This window comes from Octodon degus, unplaced genomic scaffold (genome assembly GCF_000260255.1).
Source record: "Octodon degus isolate 3935 unplaced genomic scaffold, OctDeg1.0 scaffold00197, whole genome shotgun sequence".
NCBI lineage: Eukaryota > Metazoa > Chordata > Mammalia > Rodentia > Octodontidae > Octodon > Octodon degus.
In genome coordinates, this window is record NW_004524773.1 from 1,782,163 (window position 1) to 1,797,575 (window position 15,413).

Below are 15,413 nucleotides of genomic sequence, written 5' to 3' on the forward strand. Positions count from 1 at the left end.
AATCATGATAATTTCTGGGAAGGGACCTCTGAGAGACAGTCTGCACACAAACACAGGTACCTGCCCACTTACACACAAGAGATTTGGAAACACATATGTGAACGAACACACACGGAGCCAGAAATGCAAGGGTAAAACCATACACATCCACAGGCACTTACTGTTCTACACATGAGATTCAGAACTACACACACATCCACCGATGCGCAGTCCATACACCCAGTTACAAATGCAAACCTCAGAAACCACTAGCTCTGCCTCACACAACGGAAGCCCTGGGAGCATCCTCACCCCAGGAAATGCCACATGTGTCTATTGTCCCCAACACTCACCACCTACAGTCACAGCCACTCACGCTGTCACACACCCAACTTCTCTCTGCTCAGAGATTCGCCCCAGCCCTGGTCACATGAAGCCACGGGATGGGGGTGTCGGGTGTGCTGTGGGGATGACTTATTAGAACCTCCCGATGTGGACAGCTTTCCAGACACCGGATGGAAGGACCGAGGCAGCCGCCTGTGTGCTGAAAGGCTCGAGAAAGACAGGCAAGCACCAAGGGAAGTTTAGCGGGCTAGGGTGGGCAGAAGCTCGGTGAGGACTCCAATCGCCAGCAGTGCACTGGTGGGAACCCCAGTTGCCGCAATATACCCAGAAACCCCAGAGGCCGAGGGGAAAGCGGCAGGCCTGACAAGTGCGCTTGCCTCTAGCTCGGTTATTAATGGGTGAATGAGACACTTACGGCGCAAAACAGACCTGCCGGGTAGGAGGGGAAGCAGACCCACCGAGACCCAAAAACGGGGCGGTCCCGGGACAGACGGCAGGAGCGGGTGACAGGCAGATGGCTGCTGTCTAAAGGGAAACCGGCAATTTGGGGACTGGGCTGTCCTCCGCTTCCATCACCGCAGCCTCCCCACTACCCCCGACTCTCCTCCCCGCCCAAGCTCCGGATCGGCCGTCTGTCTGCCCAGGCTGATCCTGGCTGAGCTCCGTGCGGCCGCGCCACCTAGCCGGGGACAAACAACCTTCACGTTGCTAGGCGACGGCGTTCCACAGTTGGTAGCGTCACTGCGTCTGCGCGGGCGGGGTGGAGGGGTTGGGGGTGGCGCTAGGAGACGACGGCGGCCTATTCGTTTGTTGACGTTGCCTGGCAACCACCTCGGGCGCTGCTGGGCAACGCCGGCCGACTGTTCATTTTCTTAAAGGGACCAGAATGTTAGCCGACTCAGGACTTCGGGGAAAGAGAAGTTTTGTTCCTAGGCATCTGGAGTTTAGGTTATTTGGCGACTCTGAGGAAGAGAGAGAATATAAAGCAAGAGCTATGGGCATTTCAACTAAATCATTTGAGGTGTTAGTGAGATTTGAGTGCCCCTGTGCAGGGCGCATTTGTGGGCAGATACCGTTGGGAGTGGGTGGCCCAGACTTCCTGACGGAGAAACCTGACCTGACAGATAAATATCTGCTCCATGACCTTGACCTGTGACTTTCTCTTGTCCTTTTTCCTTCCTAAAGTAGAATTGATAACATCACCCACCTCCAGAATCGTGGCTATATGAAATGCTGTAAAGCACTTAGTAAGTTGTAAGCACTCTGTATACAACAGGCTTAATTATGTTGTTTAACAACTGGATTCTACCCTGGCCTCACTGGGTTTTGGGATAAATGAGGAGGTGTTTCTCAAGTACCTCCTGCATCGAAGTGTAAACTGGATGGTGGAGTGTTGGATATTAATTAGTGTTTTTATTATTTCCTCATAGATTCTGCAGGTGAGGTGGAACCCTTTTGTCTCGTTGAAACTTGGCTGTGTGACACCACCTCCCACCCCAGCAAATGCTTTTCCCTCTTTGACCTTCTACTTGCTCCTCAGTGAGCCACAGTGACTTTTGAATGTGGGCAGGGGTCCCCCCTCACTGGGCGCGCCAGGCCGGTGCTGCAGGTCTGAAGCATGATTCATGGCGTGAGGTTATGTAAAGCTAGATTCTGCACAGAGGGCAGGTTATATAAATGTATCTAATATGCATCCTACATAGCAGGTCTGGGGAGGGACCTGGGTTGGTAAATGGCACTGGCTGCTTCTGGAAGGGGGGCCAGTGTGCATAGGCCACGTGCATACTGTCCTGTTCAAAAAATCATGTGTCCTCTTGGGGGTCTCTCTATACCCCCATATGGCATTGTCTTCAGTCACTGAGGCAGTGTCTGTCTGTGTCTCCCTCCTTCCTGCCCCCCATTGATGATCTCTGTCTCATCCTCTCTGTGTGTCTGTCCTACCACTCCTCGGCCTGGGCCTTTCTCTTTCCTTTTCCTTTATTATCCACTTTAACTTTCTCTCAACTTGTTCCCAAAAGGGATTCTGGGAGGACCTGAGCAGCACTGAGCCCCTGTTGGTGATGGATGCATGCTGCCCGGTGGAGCCCCTGTTCTCTGGGCCTCCTCTGTTTTTTTCTTCAAAATTAAGGGGAGCAACTAGAGCAAGTGGGCAGGAGTCCCCACACCTGGGAACTGTTTAAAAAGTATGTTTCCTGGGCTGGGGAGCACCTGCCTGGCAAATGCAATGACCTGAGTTCAATCCCTGGTACCAAAAGGCCTGCCGGTTGCGCTGTGCCAGCCCCGAAACCAGGTGTGGTGGCGCACACCTGTAATCCCAGTGCTGGGGAGGCTGAGACAGTAGGATCACTCTGAGTCTGAGCTGTGAGACCCTGTACCAAACAAACAAATAAATAAATAACATTAAAAAGAAAATGTTAAGGGCTGGCCAAATAGCTCAGCAGATTAAAGCACCTGCTTAGGTAGATGCAGTGGTCAGGTTCAATCCCCAAGTGCTGTGCTGGCCCCGCCCTCAGTTGAGACTGGGTGTGGTGGCGTGCACCTGTAATCCCAGCACTTGGAAGGCTAAACACAGACAGATCACTATGCATCCGAGCTACGCAGTGAGACCCTGTCTAAAATACAAAAAGAGAAAGAAAAAGAAAATGTTTTTCCAGTCCCATACTGTCAGGCTGTGGGCCCGAATCCTACAGGAAGAGACCACGAGAATTATGATAGGTGAGATTCTGCCTGGACAAGTCAAAGCAGCAAGCCAGAACTGCTGGCCTGGGGCCTCCACACACTCATCACCATGCCAGGGCTCTCTGCCACATAAAGGTGAGATCCGTGGCCAGGAGCAAGACTAATTCTATGGCAAGAGAGGATCTTGAATGTGGAGGACAGAGAAAGGCAAGGTGGGGTTAGAGACAAAGATCAGAAAGGCAGCAGGAGAGAAAGGCACATGGGGAAGTCAAAGTGTAAAGAGATAGGGACAAACATTTTGTGTTTTTGCACACTGCCTGACAATGCACCTCTAAGGCTGTATATCACATCTCCATATACTGTGCTTATGAGGTTGCTGTGGACAGCGCTGATGTGTGCCTGGTTGAGTGCTCTGATTGGGCGTGGGAGGCTGCTGTTGGGCTCGGAGGTTCTGGGTACACCCTGCGACATGTGCCTGCCTGCCCTTAAGCAAGTGTTGGGGCCAGCAAGGGTGACTGCCCAACATGGTGAGCACCAGTCAAGCAGCATTCTCCCGTTAGGCCCTGGCAACACCCTAGCGGGTGTGGTTGACACGCCAGCATACAGCCTTAGGAGATGCCCACAGGGACAAGTGTAGGGTTGAGTCTAGATCCAGGTGCTGAGGATCTCCTGTTCAGAGGGGTGGACTTGGGAGCCAGACTGAGCCAGGAGTCCTGGGTCTGTGAATCTGGGAAAATAATGACTTACTGGGGTGACTGGAGCACGGCCTAACTCAGCAGTGATAAGGTCATGAGTTGCTTGCCAGGAATCTGAGTGTTGGCCAACTCTGCAGCAACTGCAGAATCTGATGCCTGGTACCTGCTAGTCCAGGTAACCAGCGCCTGTCACTTGGAGTCCTGTAGTCACCTCCTCACTGCTATTTCTGTCTCTATGTGTTTCTCCCAAAGTCTGTACCCCACATACAGCCAAAGAGATCCTATTAAAATCAAAGTTAGGGGCTGGTGAGATGGCTCAGTGGTCTAAAGCACCTACTTAGAACAAGCTTAGCAAAGCACAGGGACCACGGTTCAATCCCCCAGCACCACATGCCAGCCAGCCCCGCCCCCTGGTGGGCTGAGCTGGCCACACACACACACACACACACACACACAAATAAATAAAATTAAAAAAAAAATCAAAGTTAGCCCCTTCACTCAAAACACTCACAGGGCTTTGGACATATTCAATGAGTCCTAGGCCTCACCAGGCCCTGTGCAGAGGCCCTGACTTCATCTCTGAGCTCACCTGCTGGCCCTCTCCTCCCCTTGTTCCCTCTGCCACACTGGCCTCCTCCCTGTTTCTCCAGCAAGCCCGACGGGTCCACACCTTAATGCCTTTGCACTGCTTCTTCCCTCCCTTGGGCATGCTCTTAGTTCAGTTACCTGCACACTTCTCCCTCATCAACTTCCGGTCTCCGCATTCTGGCTCGTCCTACTGCCCCTGACACCCCTAATCCTCCCTCTTGCGGCCCCCAACACACCTTACTTTCCACTAAAATTTGCTTACTCTGTTCATTGGTGTTTATTTATTGTATATTTGTTAGTCATTTCCCCTCTGCTCTCCCAAAGAGTTCCCAGGAGGTCAGAGATCCTCTAGTTCCCTGCTGTCTGCCCTGCCCCTACGGCTTACCACTGCCTGCCATATAGTAGATGCTTAATTAAGTAGCTCTCGGGTAAACAAATGATGAATGATACGTGCCCCAAGGATGTAGCAAGCTCGAGGTGTGCGAATTCACTAAATTGCCTTAATTGCTGCCAATCGCAGCACAGCACTCTCCCCAATTTAAGATGTGAAACTGAGAGTCAGAGAGGGAAAGTCCCTTTAGTGCAAAAGGGCCTGAAGATCAGCGATAGATTATTTAGCCGGCAGAGGCATCCCTGTGTGTGTGTGGGGGGGGGGGGTTGGAGGTTGCCTCTGTTTAATGTCAACATTTCTGTTTATTTCTCAGCCTGTCCCTGCCCCTTTCAAGCAATGGTGTCTCATGTTTGCGTCCCGACAGCCCCCTGAGGTTGTAGCTTCCGCACACGTCTCCAAGTTTCTGGCTGTGGGGTCCCGATCTGTTTTCGCGTTACAGTGTCTCGGCGTCCGGGTCTCGGGCAGGCCAGGTCTCTGAAGGTGAAAGTTCTTGTTCAGAGCGCCGCTTGGGCTCGGCGTCCTAGCCCGGCCTCCCCGCACGCGCCCTGCCCCCGCGCGGCCGGAATCGCTGCTCACAACCCCGGGGCGGGGCGGGGCCTGTTGCCCGGAGACCAATGTTTTGCCGCCGCAAACTGGGTCTCTGGGCCACCTCCCGGAGGGAGGCCTGGGAACCTGGGCCCGGCGTGGGAGCCGGCGGGAGCGGAGAGGCGCGGGCCTTGAGGGGCCCGGAGGGCTGTGCTGGGAAAGGGGGGATGGGGATGAGATTTGGGGACAAGGTAGGGATAGAGGGACAGCCTCGCGGAGGCTGGAGAAGACTGGCATTAGGGGGATGAGGACGATTATTAGGGTTCAGTTTGAGGCAAGAGGAGAGGAGGTTGGGGAAGACCCGAGAGGTTTTGGGAGAAGACTGGGGGCGCCAAGGAAGGGATTGAGAGGACAGGGGCAGAACAGTGGGTCATTTGAGGGAGTCGGAAGACACCTGGGATGGTGAGTGAAGGAAGGACGTGGGAAACTGGAAGTTTAAGGGGTTCAGTAATCAAAGCGACGGTGTAAGACTGTGTGGGGGAAACTTGAGAAGCTCAAGGGAGGGGGGAGGGGGAAGAAGACAGATTTGCAGGGTGGGGAAAGAGCTGCACTGTAGCGGGTGCAAGGCATGAGGCTGCATGCAGGGTTTGGGGGGAAGACAAAGGGTCCCGAGTAAGAGGCCGAAACAAGGGTGAATCAGAAGTGTGTGTGTGTAGGGGAGTGCCTGGCCACTTCCAAGCTCCTGTCGCCAGGAGCGCTCTCCAACCATTGTCCCGGGTCTGGCCAGGGCATCCGGCGGACGCGACGGCGGGGGTTACGTAACCCGGTCAGGCCCGGTTGCCTGGGGGAGGGGCCGTAGTCTGGCTCTACGGTCCCTCCCCCCCAGAAGGGCCTGGGCCGGGATCCCGGAGCGGGGCGTGACGTCACAAGTGGGCGGGCCCACGGAGGCGCGAACTCGTATTTCGTTCTGGGGCAGTGGGATCTAGATCTGAGACCCCAGTAGAGACACGTATCCTCAGGCTGAGGCAGCACAACAGCCAAGACTATTAGGCAAGAGGGTAAACAGTCCAGGAGACATTACTGAGTCTTTCATGGAATTGGTTCATTCGGCAGCGATGTATTGAGCACCCATCCTGTCCAGTTACTGTCCACGCTGATGGTGATACAACAGGCGTTCTTCATCCCAGAAGCCCCTAGGCCAGCCTCGTCCCAATCTGCAACTGAGTCTAGCTGTACTTCCTTCCTGGAACCTGCCCCCAAACCTCCTCTGAGGGCCCTTTCCTAGACAGGAGGGCAGGACTGGTCCTGGCTCCTGAGTCCCCCGTGTCTGCATGACAGCAGGCACATGGCCTGTCACTTCCTCCCATCCGCATCACCCCTCCCCACAGGGCATGACTAGAGATGCAGGCCTGAACAAGTGGTGGCGAATCATCAGACGTCATGACGGCAGGCTGTGCTGTCACCGAGGTGGGGCCCTGAGATGTCATCCAGTCTTCTCCTCCTCCAAAGACCTCTGGGGGCCTGTGGACCGAGGAGGGAGGCACTGCACTACTGTTGCTGAATCTTAGCCTCCCTAGACAGCGGTCTACTTTTGGCCAAGCCAAGCCCAAGGGTCTGGAAAGTGGCTTCTGGCGGCCACCTCCCTCCTCCTCATTGTCCTCATCCTCGTCCTCCTCCTCCTCCAGGCCCACACTGTCAATGCCCACACTCCTCCCCCAGTGCCTGGCCTTCTGAACTCTGCCTCCTGCCACTCATTCACCTCTTTGCAATTTTAAAGCCTTTCAGAGCCAACCCTGGGACGATCACATGCTTGTCTTCCCAGTTTTCTCCTAACTTGGTGCCTGGCCCCCACCCTGGGTGGTGACAATCAGCATGGGTGGGGACACAGAACTCAGAGAATCCTACTGGCAAAGACACATGAGTTCACATCATACTGGGCATGGTGGCATGCCCTGTAATCCTAGCGTTCAGGAGGCTGAGGCAGGAGTATCATCATGTGTCTGAGGCCAGCCCAGCCAACATAGTGAGATCCTGTTTGAAAAAACAAACGGAAACCATGATTAGGGATAGGTGAGAGATTTACTTTCTCAAGGTACTTCCCTTTGTATTTACTAAAACACCAAAAAAAAAAAAAAAAAAAAAAAGACATGATAAAAATTGGGGGCCGGGGAGAAAAAAGAAAAAATTGGTGGTGACCGTGTTAATTAACCAAGATATATAGATAGATATAATTAATCAAGGGGTGGTGACACATGACTGTAATCCCACCACTCGGGGATTAAAGCGCCTGGTTAGGCAGACATGGTCAGGGTTCAATCCCAGGCATGCCATGGGGCATGCTGAGATGGTGACTGAGACTGGGAGTGGTGGCAAGCATCTGTAATCCCAGCTCTTGGGAGGCTGAGAACAGGAGAATCACTACCAGTCCGATCTACATAGTGAGACCCTGTAGACCCTATACTAAATACAAAAAACAAAAAAAAAACAAAAACAAAAACAAAAAAAAACCCCACAAAAAATCACCAGATGTAGCTCAAAGCAAAGGTCCTGGGTTCAACTCCCAGGACTGAAATACAACAAAAATACCCATTCCATTGTACTTATATGTTTTGAATATGTATGTGCAAATTATGTCAGTAAAAAATGCATGGCATATGTGCCCAGATTCTGTCTCAAAAATAAATAAAAATAGAAATTTAAAAATGACCATCTCTGGAGTGACTTCAAACTGACCTGGGTACCTTCCCCTCACGCCTGTCCCTTCCTCCTCCTGGGCTCATCTCCGGGATGAGCCCTTCTCACCTGGGTGGGAGCAGGGCCTCACCCAACGTGCTCCCTCCCCCCATAGCCTCTCAGTCACGAAGTCTGGCCCTTCCTACCTTCTGAGAGTTGGGCATGGTGACACACACTTGTAACCTCAGCACTCAGAAGGCTGAGGCAGAAGGATCAACAAGAGTACGAGGCCAGGCTGGGTTACAAGGTGAGTTCAAGGCCAACCTGAACTACATAGCAAGATCCTGTCTCAAAACAAACAAAAATATCCAGAACCAAATCAAAGAAAAGTCCCTGCCTTTGTCCCTCTTTTACTGCTCAAAGCCTGCCAAGACTCTCCAGTGCCCTGCAGGGAAAAATCCAGGGCCTTCCTTGCATCCCTCTAGGCCCTGGATCTGCTCAGTGCTGACTTTTCCAGCTTCCTAAGTCGTTGAACCTCTCTACTCCTCTTGTCCTACAGGGTCCTCCAACTCTACTCTTTGGTCTGGTGGTTTTGTCTCCCAGCCACACAGTGTAACAACTGGGCACCGGGCTTGAACTTCGTGTCTTCCACGGCCACTGACCTTGCTGTCAATGGAAGCTGCCTCAGCCACAGCCAAGGGATTCACCGTAGCTGTCACCGCACAGCTGCCTGGTACACAGCTTCCAGGGGTCACTGGGATGGCTCACTTGCCTTTGTCCTTTAAACCTCTAGGAGGGTCCAGGAGATAGCTCAGTGGCTTAAGCACCTGCTCTGGTAAAGGCAGTGTAGACCCCCGCTGCTCAGGACCAGCCTTGGGGAAAGCCAGAGGGTGTCAGAATGGGGCCCCCCAGGAGCCCAGGCAGAGCCTGGGACGTGTCCCGCCACTGAATGGCAAGGTAGGAGCGAACCTCAGGGCACCGCGATCCATCCATGAGCTATGCTGGGGGTTCCTGGCTGGATCTGGTTGGTGACACAGAGCTCTCAGCCTTGGTGACCAAAGACCTGCACTGCATCTATCCCCAGCCTGCACCTGGACTCTGGTCACAGGATGAACCCCAATTTTGTGCCCAGACATAGGCCTGGGCCCCAAGAAGTGACACCCTCATTCCAGCCCTTCACGCAGGTCGTGGACTTCTGACCCGTGTCCCACAGCGACAAGTTAGGGTCACTGTTGAGGGAAAAGAGTCCAGAGAGCCAGAGGTGCGTGATGGGGGTGGGGAGGGGCACCGGGACACAAGTGGATGTTGGGGGACAGTTACGGACAGAGTTGGGAGCAGGGCTGAGAAAGAAAACCGGGAAGCCCATGGGGGAGGGGAATTGTGGTGTGGGATGGGGATGCAGTGAAGCTGAGGATGGGGGACAGGACTAGAGAGAAGACACCAGGCGGGCAGAGCGGGTGGCAGGGCGGGCGGCCGGGTGCTCAGGTCGCGGCTGGGGGTCCGTGTAGCCGCAGGGACGCGATGGGGCGCGCTGGGGACGCGGGGACCCGTTCGGCCGGCACCCCCCCCGGCGCCCCCTTCCGCTCCCCGGAAGCGCTGAGTCGGTCTGCCTTATCTGGGGGCGGCTATTTCGGGCGCCGCTCCGAGCGCCTCGGCTATTTTTAGTCGCGCTCGGGTAAAAATGGACTCGGCGCCGCTCGGATTCCCGAGGCCGTGCGCGCGTCCCGCGATCACGGGGCCTAAGCGCGCGCTGCGTCCCCTCCCCGCGCATGCGCGCTGGCGCGGAGCCGGCCCCCTCCCGCGGCTCCCGCGCGCCCGCTGGTCCGCGGCCCCCCGCCCCCCGGCGCAGAACCTTCGAGGATCGTCGCGAAGCGGCCGGGGCTCCAAGGTGAGGCGCGCGCCCCCTGGTGGCTATTCCGGGGACCGCAGGTGAGAGCTAGGCCAGAAGCGGCCCCCCCACAGCACAGCATACCCATTGCATAAGTGAGGAAACTGAGGCACGGGTTGGGACCTTGCAGCCTGAATTAATTGCAAGGTGTGGTCGTTAAATTTCAGCTTGGACAACTCTCTTAATGGGAAATTCACTAGAGTTTAGAAAATTAGGGACGACTCATTCATGTTTTTGGTACTGGGAATTGAACCCAGGGCCTACATCCTCAGATCTTTACTTCTTTTCTTCCTTTCTTTGTTTCTTTTCCTGTTTATTTGAAGACAGGGGTTTGCTAAGACGATGTTGCTCCAACTGAGCTCAAACTTGCAATCCTCCTGCCTCTGCCTCCTTCGTTATTATTATTTTTAAAATTTTGTGTATTTAGTACAGGGTCTACAGAGTCTCACTACACAGAAGACAGACTGGTAGTGATCCTCCTGTTTTCAGTCCTCCAAGCGCTGGGATTACAGGTTCGCCCTACCATGCCCAGTCTCAGTCTCTGTCTCAGAGCGCCTTGGGGGGGGCAGCTGGCACAGCATGTCAGGGATTGAACCCCGGTCGCTGTGCCTACCTAAGCAGGTGCTTTAATCTGCTGAGCTATCTGGCCAGCCTGCTGCCTCCTTGAATGACTTACTTTTATTAGTAGTTTCCATCTGGTCATTTGACATGTATTTGTCAAGAGCTTGCAGTGTGCCAAGTGCTGTACTGGGCAGTGGGGACATAGTAGTGATGCTGTCCTCAGGGAAATGACTTTGGTTATTTTTTTTTTCCTTAAGGTACAGGGGACTGACATGTTATGAGACTGCTTAGCCACTTAGCTACACCCCCAGTCCTTTTAACATTTTTGAGATTTGGTCCCACTAACCTGCCCAAGCTGGACTTGAGTTTATGATCCTCCTGCCTCAGCCTCCTGAGCAGCTAGGATTACAGACATGTGCCACTTTGCTCGATGTGGCTGATGATCTAATAGAGGAGACATTGCGTAAACAAATATGATAAATGCAGACGCTGGTAAGCACTATAAATCAGCAAAATAGGATGCTAAAATAAAAGGGAGAGGTGGGAGTGGTGGTGGACGCTTGTAATAGAGGATGACAAGTTTAAGCCTAGCCGCGACAATTCAGCAAGTTAGCAGGATCAAGTCTCAAAATAGAAACAAAAATTTAAAAAGGTTTTTAAACAAAAGGTTTGGGACGTAGCTTAGTGAGAAAGACCTGGGTTCAAACCTCAGTACCAACCAACCAACCAGTCAATCCATCGGGCACTGTGTCAACGTGACAGTGCCTGGAGGACAACAGTTTTAAGGACCTGGCAGGCTCGCAGACCGTAGATGCCCTTCGCTGTGCGACTGTGTAGCCTCCGCTTGGCTCCCTCCCGTGATGGGAAGCTCATTACCCCCTGGCATAGAGACTACACTCTATTAGCAGTGGTCCTCAGGTTCACACTGTTCTTCACACAAGAGCTGCCCTTTATTGGGCACGACTCAGAGCCTGGCAGTTGGCTACATGACTCTGCAGCATGATTTCACCGACTGCTCACCCTCGCCAGGGAGGTGGTGCTGCTCCCATCCCCCTGACAGAGGCAACCGGTTGGCGCAGCTCCTCCTCCGGGACGCATGGTAGTCACTGCTCTGCCAGCCTTTTTTTTTAAGACAGGGTCTCGTTCTGTAGTTCAGGCTGGCCTTGGACTCACCATGTAGCCCAGGCTGGCCTCTCCCCTCCTGCCTCAGCCTCCTGAGTGAGCCGCTACGCCCGGCTCCTGGCAGATTCCTGCCAATCTCATTCAGCGTCTTTGGGAAAAAACTTTACTAGTCACTTGCTCACCCCGCCTTCCCTTTCTAAGGAACGCCCACGATCCAGGCCTGGCCAATCAGATCATTCCAGTGATTCGCCCTCTGGGGACAGTGATTGGTTGAGGGATGGGCACGTGACACGCTTGGGCGGGGTTCTTGTGTGGAATCGCCGAGTAGTGAGCTTTTCCGTGCCTACAAAGATGCCCAAGGCTGGCAAGTGAGCCTAGCGCTTCAGAGGCCGGCTTCGCTATTTGCCCCGCTTCTCCTTTGGTGACCTTGGGGGGCTGGGCCCAGCCTTTCATGCGTCGGGGCAACCGCTTTACCCTCGAACTCTGTCGCCGTCCCCACCACCACGTCGCTGCAGAGTTGCACGTATGGACAGTGACTTCTTGTTGGTAACGCAGCGCCTGGATCTGGCCGTGACTGAAGCTGGCTTTGCAACTTGACGCCCCCCCATCCCTCCCGCTGCAGGGCTCTGAGTCTGCTCTGCCCAGTCCTTGCTGGCCGCTGGTGCACGCCTGTCGCCCCAGAGCCCTGGGAGGCTGAGGCAGGACTGTCAGTTCCAGCCCAGCTTGGGTAGCTTGGTGACTGAGCTACATTCTGTCTCAAAAGTCAAGAACACAAAATAAAAATCGTTTAAAAGGCTTTGTCCTGGGGTCGGGGAGTTAGCTCAGTAGAATAAGTGCTTGCCTGGCAAGGGCATGAGTTCAATCCCCGGCCCGGTTCCGGAAAAAACAAAAAGGCTCTGTCCCTGGGTGTGCCTCACGCTGTCCTGCCCTGAGACTGGCCAGAGTTCAGCAGAAGGCCTCTAAAGGCCTGAGACCGGGTCTAGGGGCGTTAGAGTGAGCCACAGTGTCCCAGTGAGCTGCGTGGGGGACAATGTTGTACCAGCCACAGCCCGGATGGGGCTGAGGACACTCGGTTTCCCCCAGAGCTTCAGGCAAAAACCAAAGCGCTGGGAAGCCCAGGTCCCAGCCTTGGAAAGGAAGCAGTCAGCGGGCCACAGAGCAGAAGGAAGAGGGGTGCGCTGCAGCCCATCCCGGGCTGTGTCCCTACAAGTGAAGAAAGGATGAGAAAGAGTCCTCACCCCTTTTATCAGACAGGGTGAGGGTCTTGTTACTGGGGGCTCCGCCCTAGGCATGCAAGGATCCCCAGACCCTCCTCATTCCTCTCACAGGGGAGAACACTGGCCTTGGTCCCTGGGGGCAACCACAGTCACACTGCCGCACCTTTCTTGCTCTGTCCCAGGATTTCAGCCTGGCCAAGTACAGATGCGACAGCAACCTGGGCTCATCCTGCAGCTTTGCTGGGCGGCCACCTGTGGGCCACCTTAGCAGGACTGCACTTGGCCCAACAAGTCCTGCCTCCCATGCCTCCTCCTGGGCCTGGATCCCAGCTTTGGCACTGTCCTGCTGTCACCTGTACCAGAGGCTGAATGCCTCCTCCGTCCTCCTGGGGTCACCACTGTCCTCCATCCTGTCTCAACCATTTCCTGTGTCCCCTCCCACCTGGCCTCCTGGCACCTCAGCCACCCTGCCCACCCCTATCCCCCACACCTCCACCCGGTCCACAGGGATTTGCTAACTGCTGCTGCCCTGCCAGGTCCCCTTCCTGCCTAGAGCCTGCACTAGCTCCCTGCTGCCCTAGCCATCAACCTGCAGGCACCCGGCTCAACAGAATGATGCTGTTTTCTTTGGCTTTGTTAGGGTTGGGGTCCAACATCTGCCCAGAAAAGATTCACTGTAGCCAGGTATGATGACACTAGCTTGTCATCTCAGCATTCTAAGGCCAGCCTGGACAATAAGGTGAGACTCTGTCTCGGAATAAAAACCAAAAAAAAAAAAAAAAAAAAAAAGGGCTGGGCCTCAGTGCAAAGGCCCTGGGTTCAATTCTCAGTACCTAGGGTGCAGTGGAAGCTCGCTGTGTTGAAGTGTTGGTTGCTGATGGGCTTTGGGGAAGTGGTTGGATGGAGAGAGCTTGCTTCTAAAATATAAAATAAATAAAAGGAAAACCTGTTGTGTGTGTTCCTCACCCAGCCCCCACAACTCCAGTCCCGGGTGTGGGTGCCTGTAGGACTCTGTGCTCACCCCTTGCAGCATATGATGGCTTTGAGTCTTCCCGTACCCAAGGGCACAGGAAGAAACACTTTCAGTTTCCAGAGGAAGAGACTGAGGGCCAAGAAGACAAGTGACTCAGTGAAGGCATTGTACCCTGGAGGAGCCAGAGCCAGGATCTCCAGACTTCCTGGCAGGCTGGCGTGCCTAGGTGCCTTGCCTAGTAGCGCTGCTTTGTTTGTGTGTTTGTTTGGAGACAGGGTCTTGCTATGCAGTTCAGGCTGGCCTTGTACTCACTGTGTAGCTCAGGCTGGCTGAAACTCACAGAGATCCTCCTGCCTCAGCCTCCTGAGTGCCGGGATCACAGGCATGCATCACCGCACCCTCCGTCACATCATTTGATGTGAGCACCAGTCACTCTGCCCATTGTTCATGAACACCACAGTACGAATGTGGATTCACAGGAGGGCTGCAGCTCCTTGTGTCCTCCCAGATGGAGGACACAAATTCTGCGAGGCAGTGAAGACCGTGAGAAATCAAAGGAGGGCCACAAGGGTAGTTTTATTTATTTATTTATTTATTTATTTTCTTTTTGGCAGAACTGGGGATTGAACTCAGGCCCTTGCACTTGCTAGGGAAGTTCTTATTCTACTGAGCCATTTCCCTAGCCCCCATATTCAAGTATTTTTTAAAACTTTATTTAGGTACAGAGTCTTGCTATGCAACTCAGATTCATACTGATTCTCCTATTTCAGCCTCTCCAGTGCTGGAATTATGGGCATGCACCACCATGCCTGGTTTCAGTTCCGAGCCAGCACGGCATGTGGTACCAGGGATTGAACTCAGGTCCTTGTGTTTGACAGGCAGGCACTTAGACTGTAGAGCTATCTCCCTAGTCCCTATTTATTCATTTTGAAACAGGGCTTCACTTTGTTGCCTGGGATGATCTTGAATTACTGGACTCAACTGATCCTCCTGCTTCAGCCCACTGAGTAGCTAATATTACAGATATGCACTACCAGACCCGGCTCACCAGTATAATTGTTTATTTATATACTTATTTTATTTTGGGGGGTTCTTGAGATAAGATCTTGCTATATTCAGACTAGTCTTGAACTCACTGTGTAGCCCAGGCTGGCTTTGAACTGGTAGCAGTCCTCTTGCCTCACCCTCCCAAGTGCTAGGATTGCAGGAACACAGCACCGCTCTTGGCTTTATTTTTTATTTGTTTATTTATATTTATGCGCTAACTGTGGAGTCCAGTCCCTTGGAGATGCAGGTGAGTGCTCTACCTGTGAACTACACCGTCAGTCTACACAAATGGAACCTTTCTTTTTTGGGGGAAGGTACCAGTGATGCAACCCAGACCCTTTTATAGAGGGGGAAACTGAGGCACAGAGAAGTTAGGTTCTTTTCCAAGGCCACACAGCATGTAAGCAATCAAACCAGCTCTCCACCCAAAACCTGCATGTAGCTACAACTACTGCACTGAAAGAAAACTCAGAGCCGGACATAGAGATGCAAAACTCTAATCCAAGCACTGAGGAAGACTGAGGCAGTCAGCTCCCAAGTTGAAGTCTCACCTGGGCAAGTTAGTAAGGCCTTGTCTCTTAAGAAATGAGGGCTGGCCAAATAGCTCAGTGGATTTAAAGTGCCTGCAAGAGGCGCAGGGGCTGGGGGTTCAATTCCCGGGCCTGCTTTGCAGGGCGCTGAGACAGCAATTGAGACAGGGCGTGGTGGTGCATGCCTGTAATCCCAGCTC

At 53.6% G+C, this 15,413-nt stretch overlaps 1 protein-coding gene across 1 annotated transcript in view; it reads left to right on the forward strand.

The window, feature by feature from the left end:
• The first annotated feature begins 461 nt into the window (after window positions 1–461).
• Ercc1 (ERCC excision repair 1, endonuclease non-catalytic subunit) overlaps window positions 462–15,413 on the forward strand; it is a 37,909-nt gene continuing 22,957 nt past the window's right edge. The window contains exon 1 of the mRNA XM_023704580.1: window positions 462–545. The gene's annotated coding sequence lies outside the window, so the exon portion shown is untranslated. The remainder of the gene's footprint in view (window positions 546–15,413) is intronic.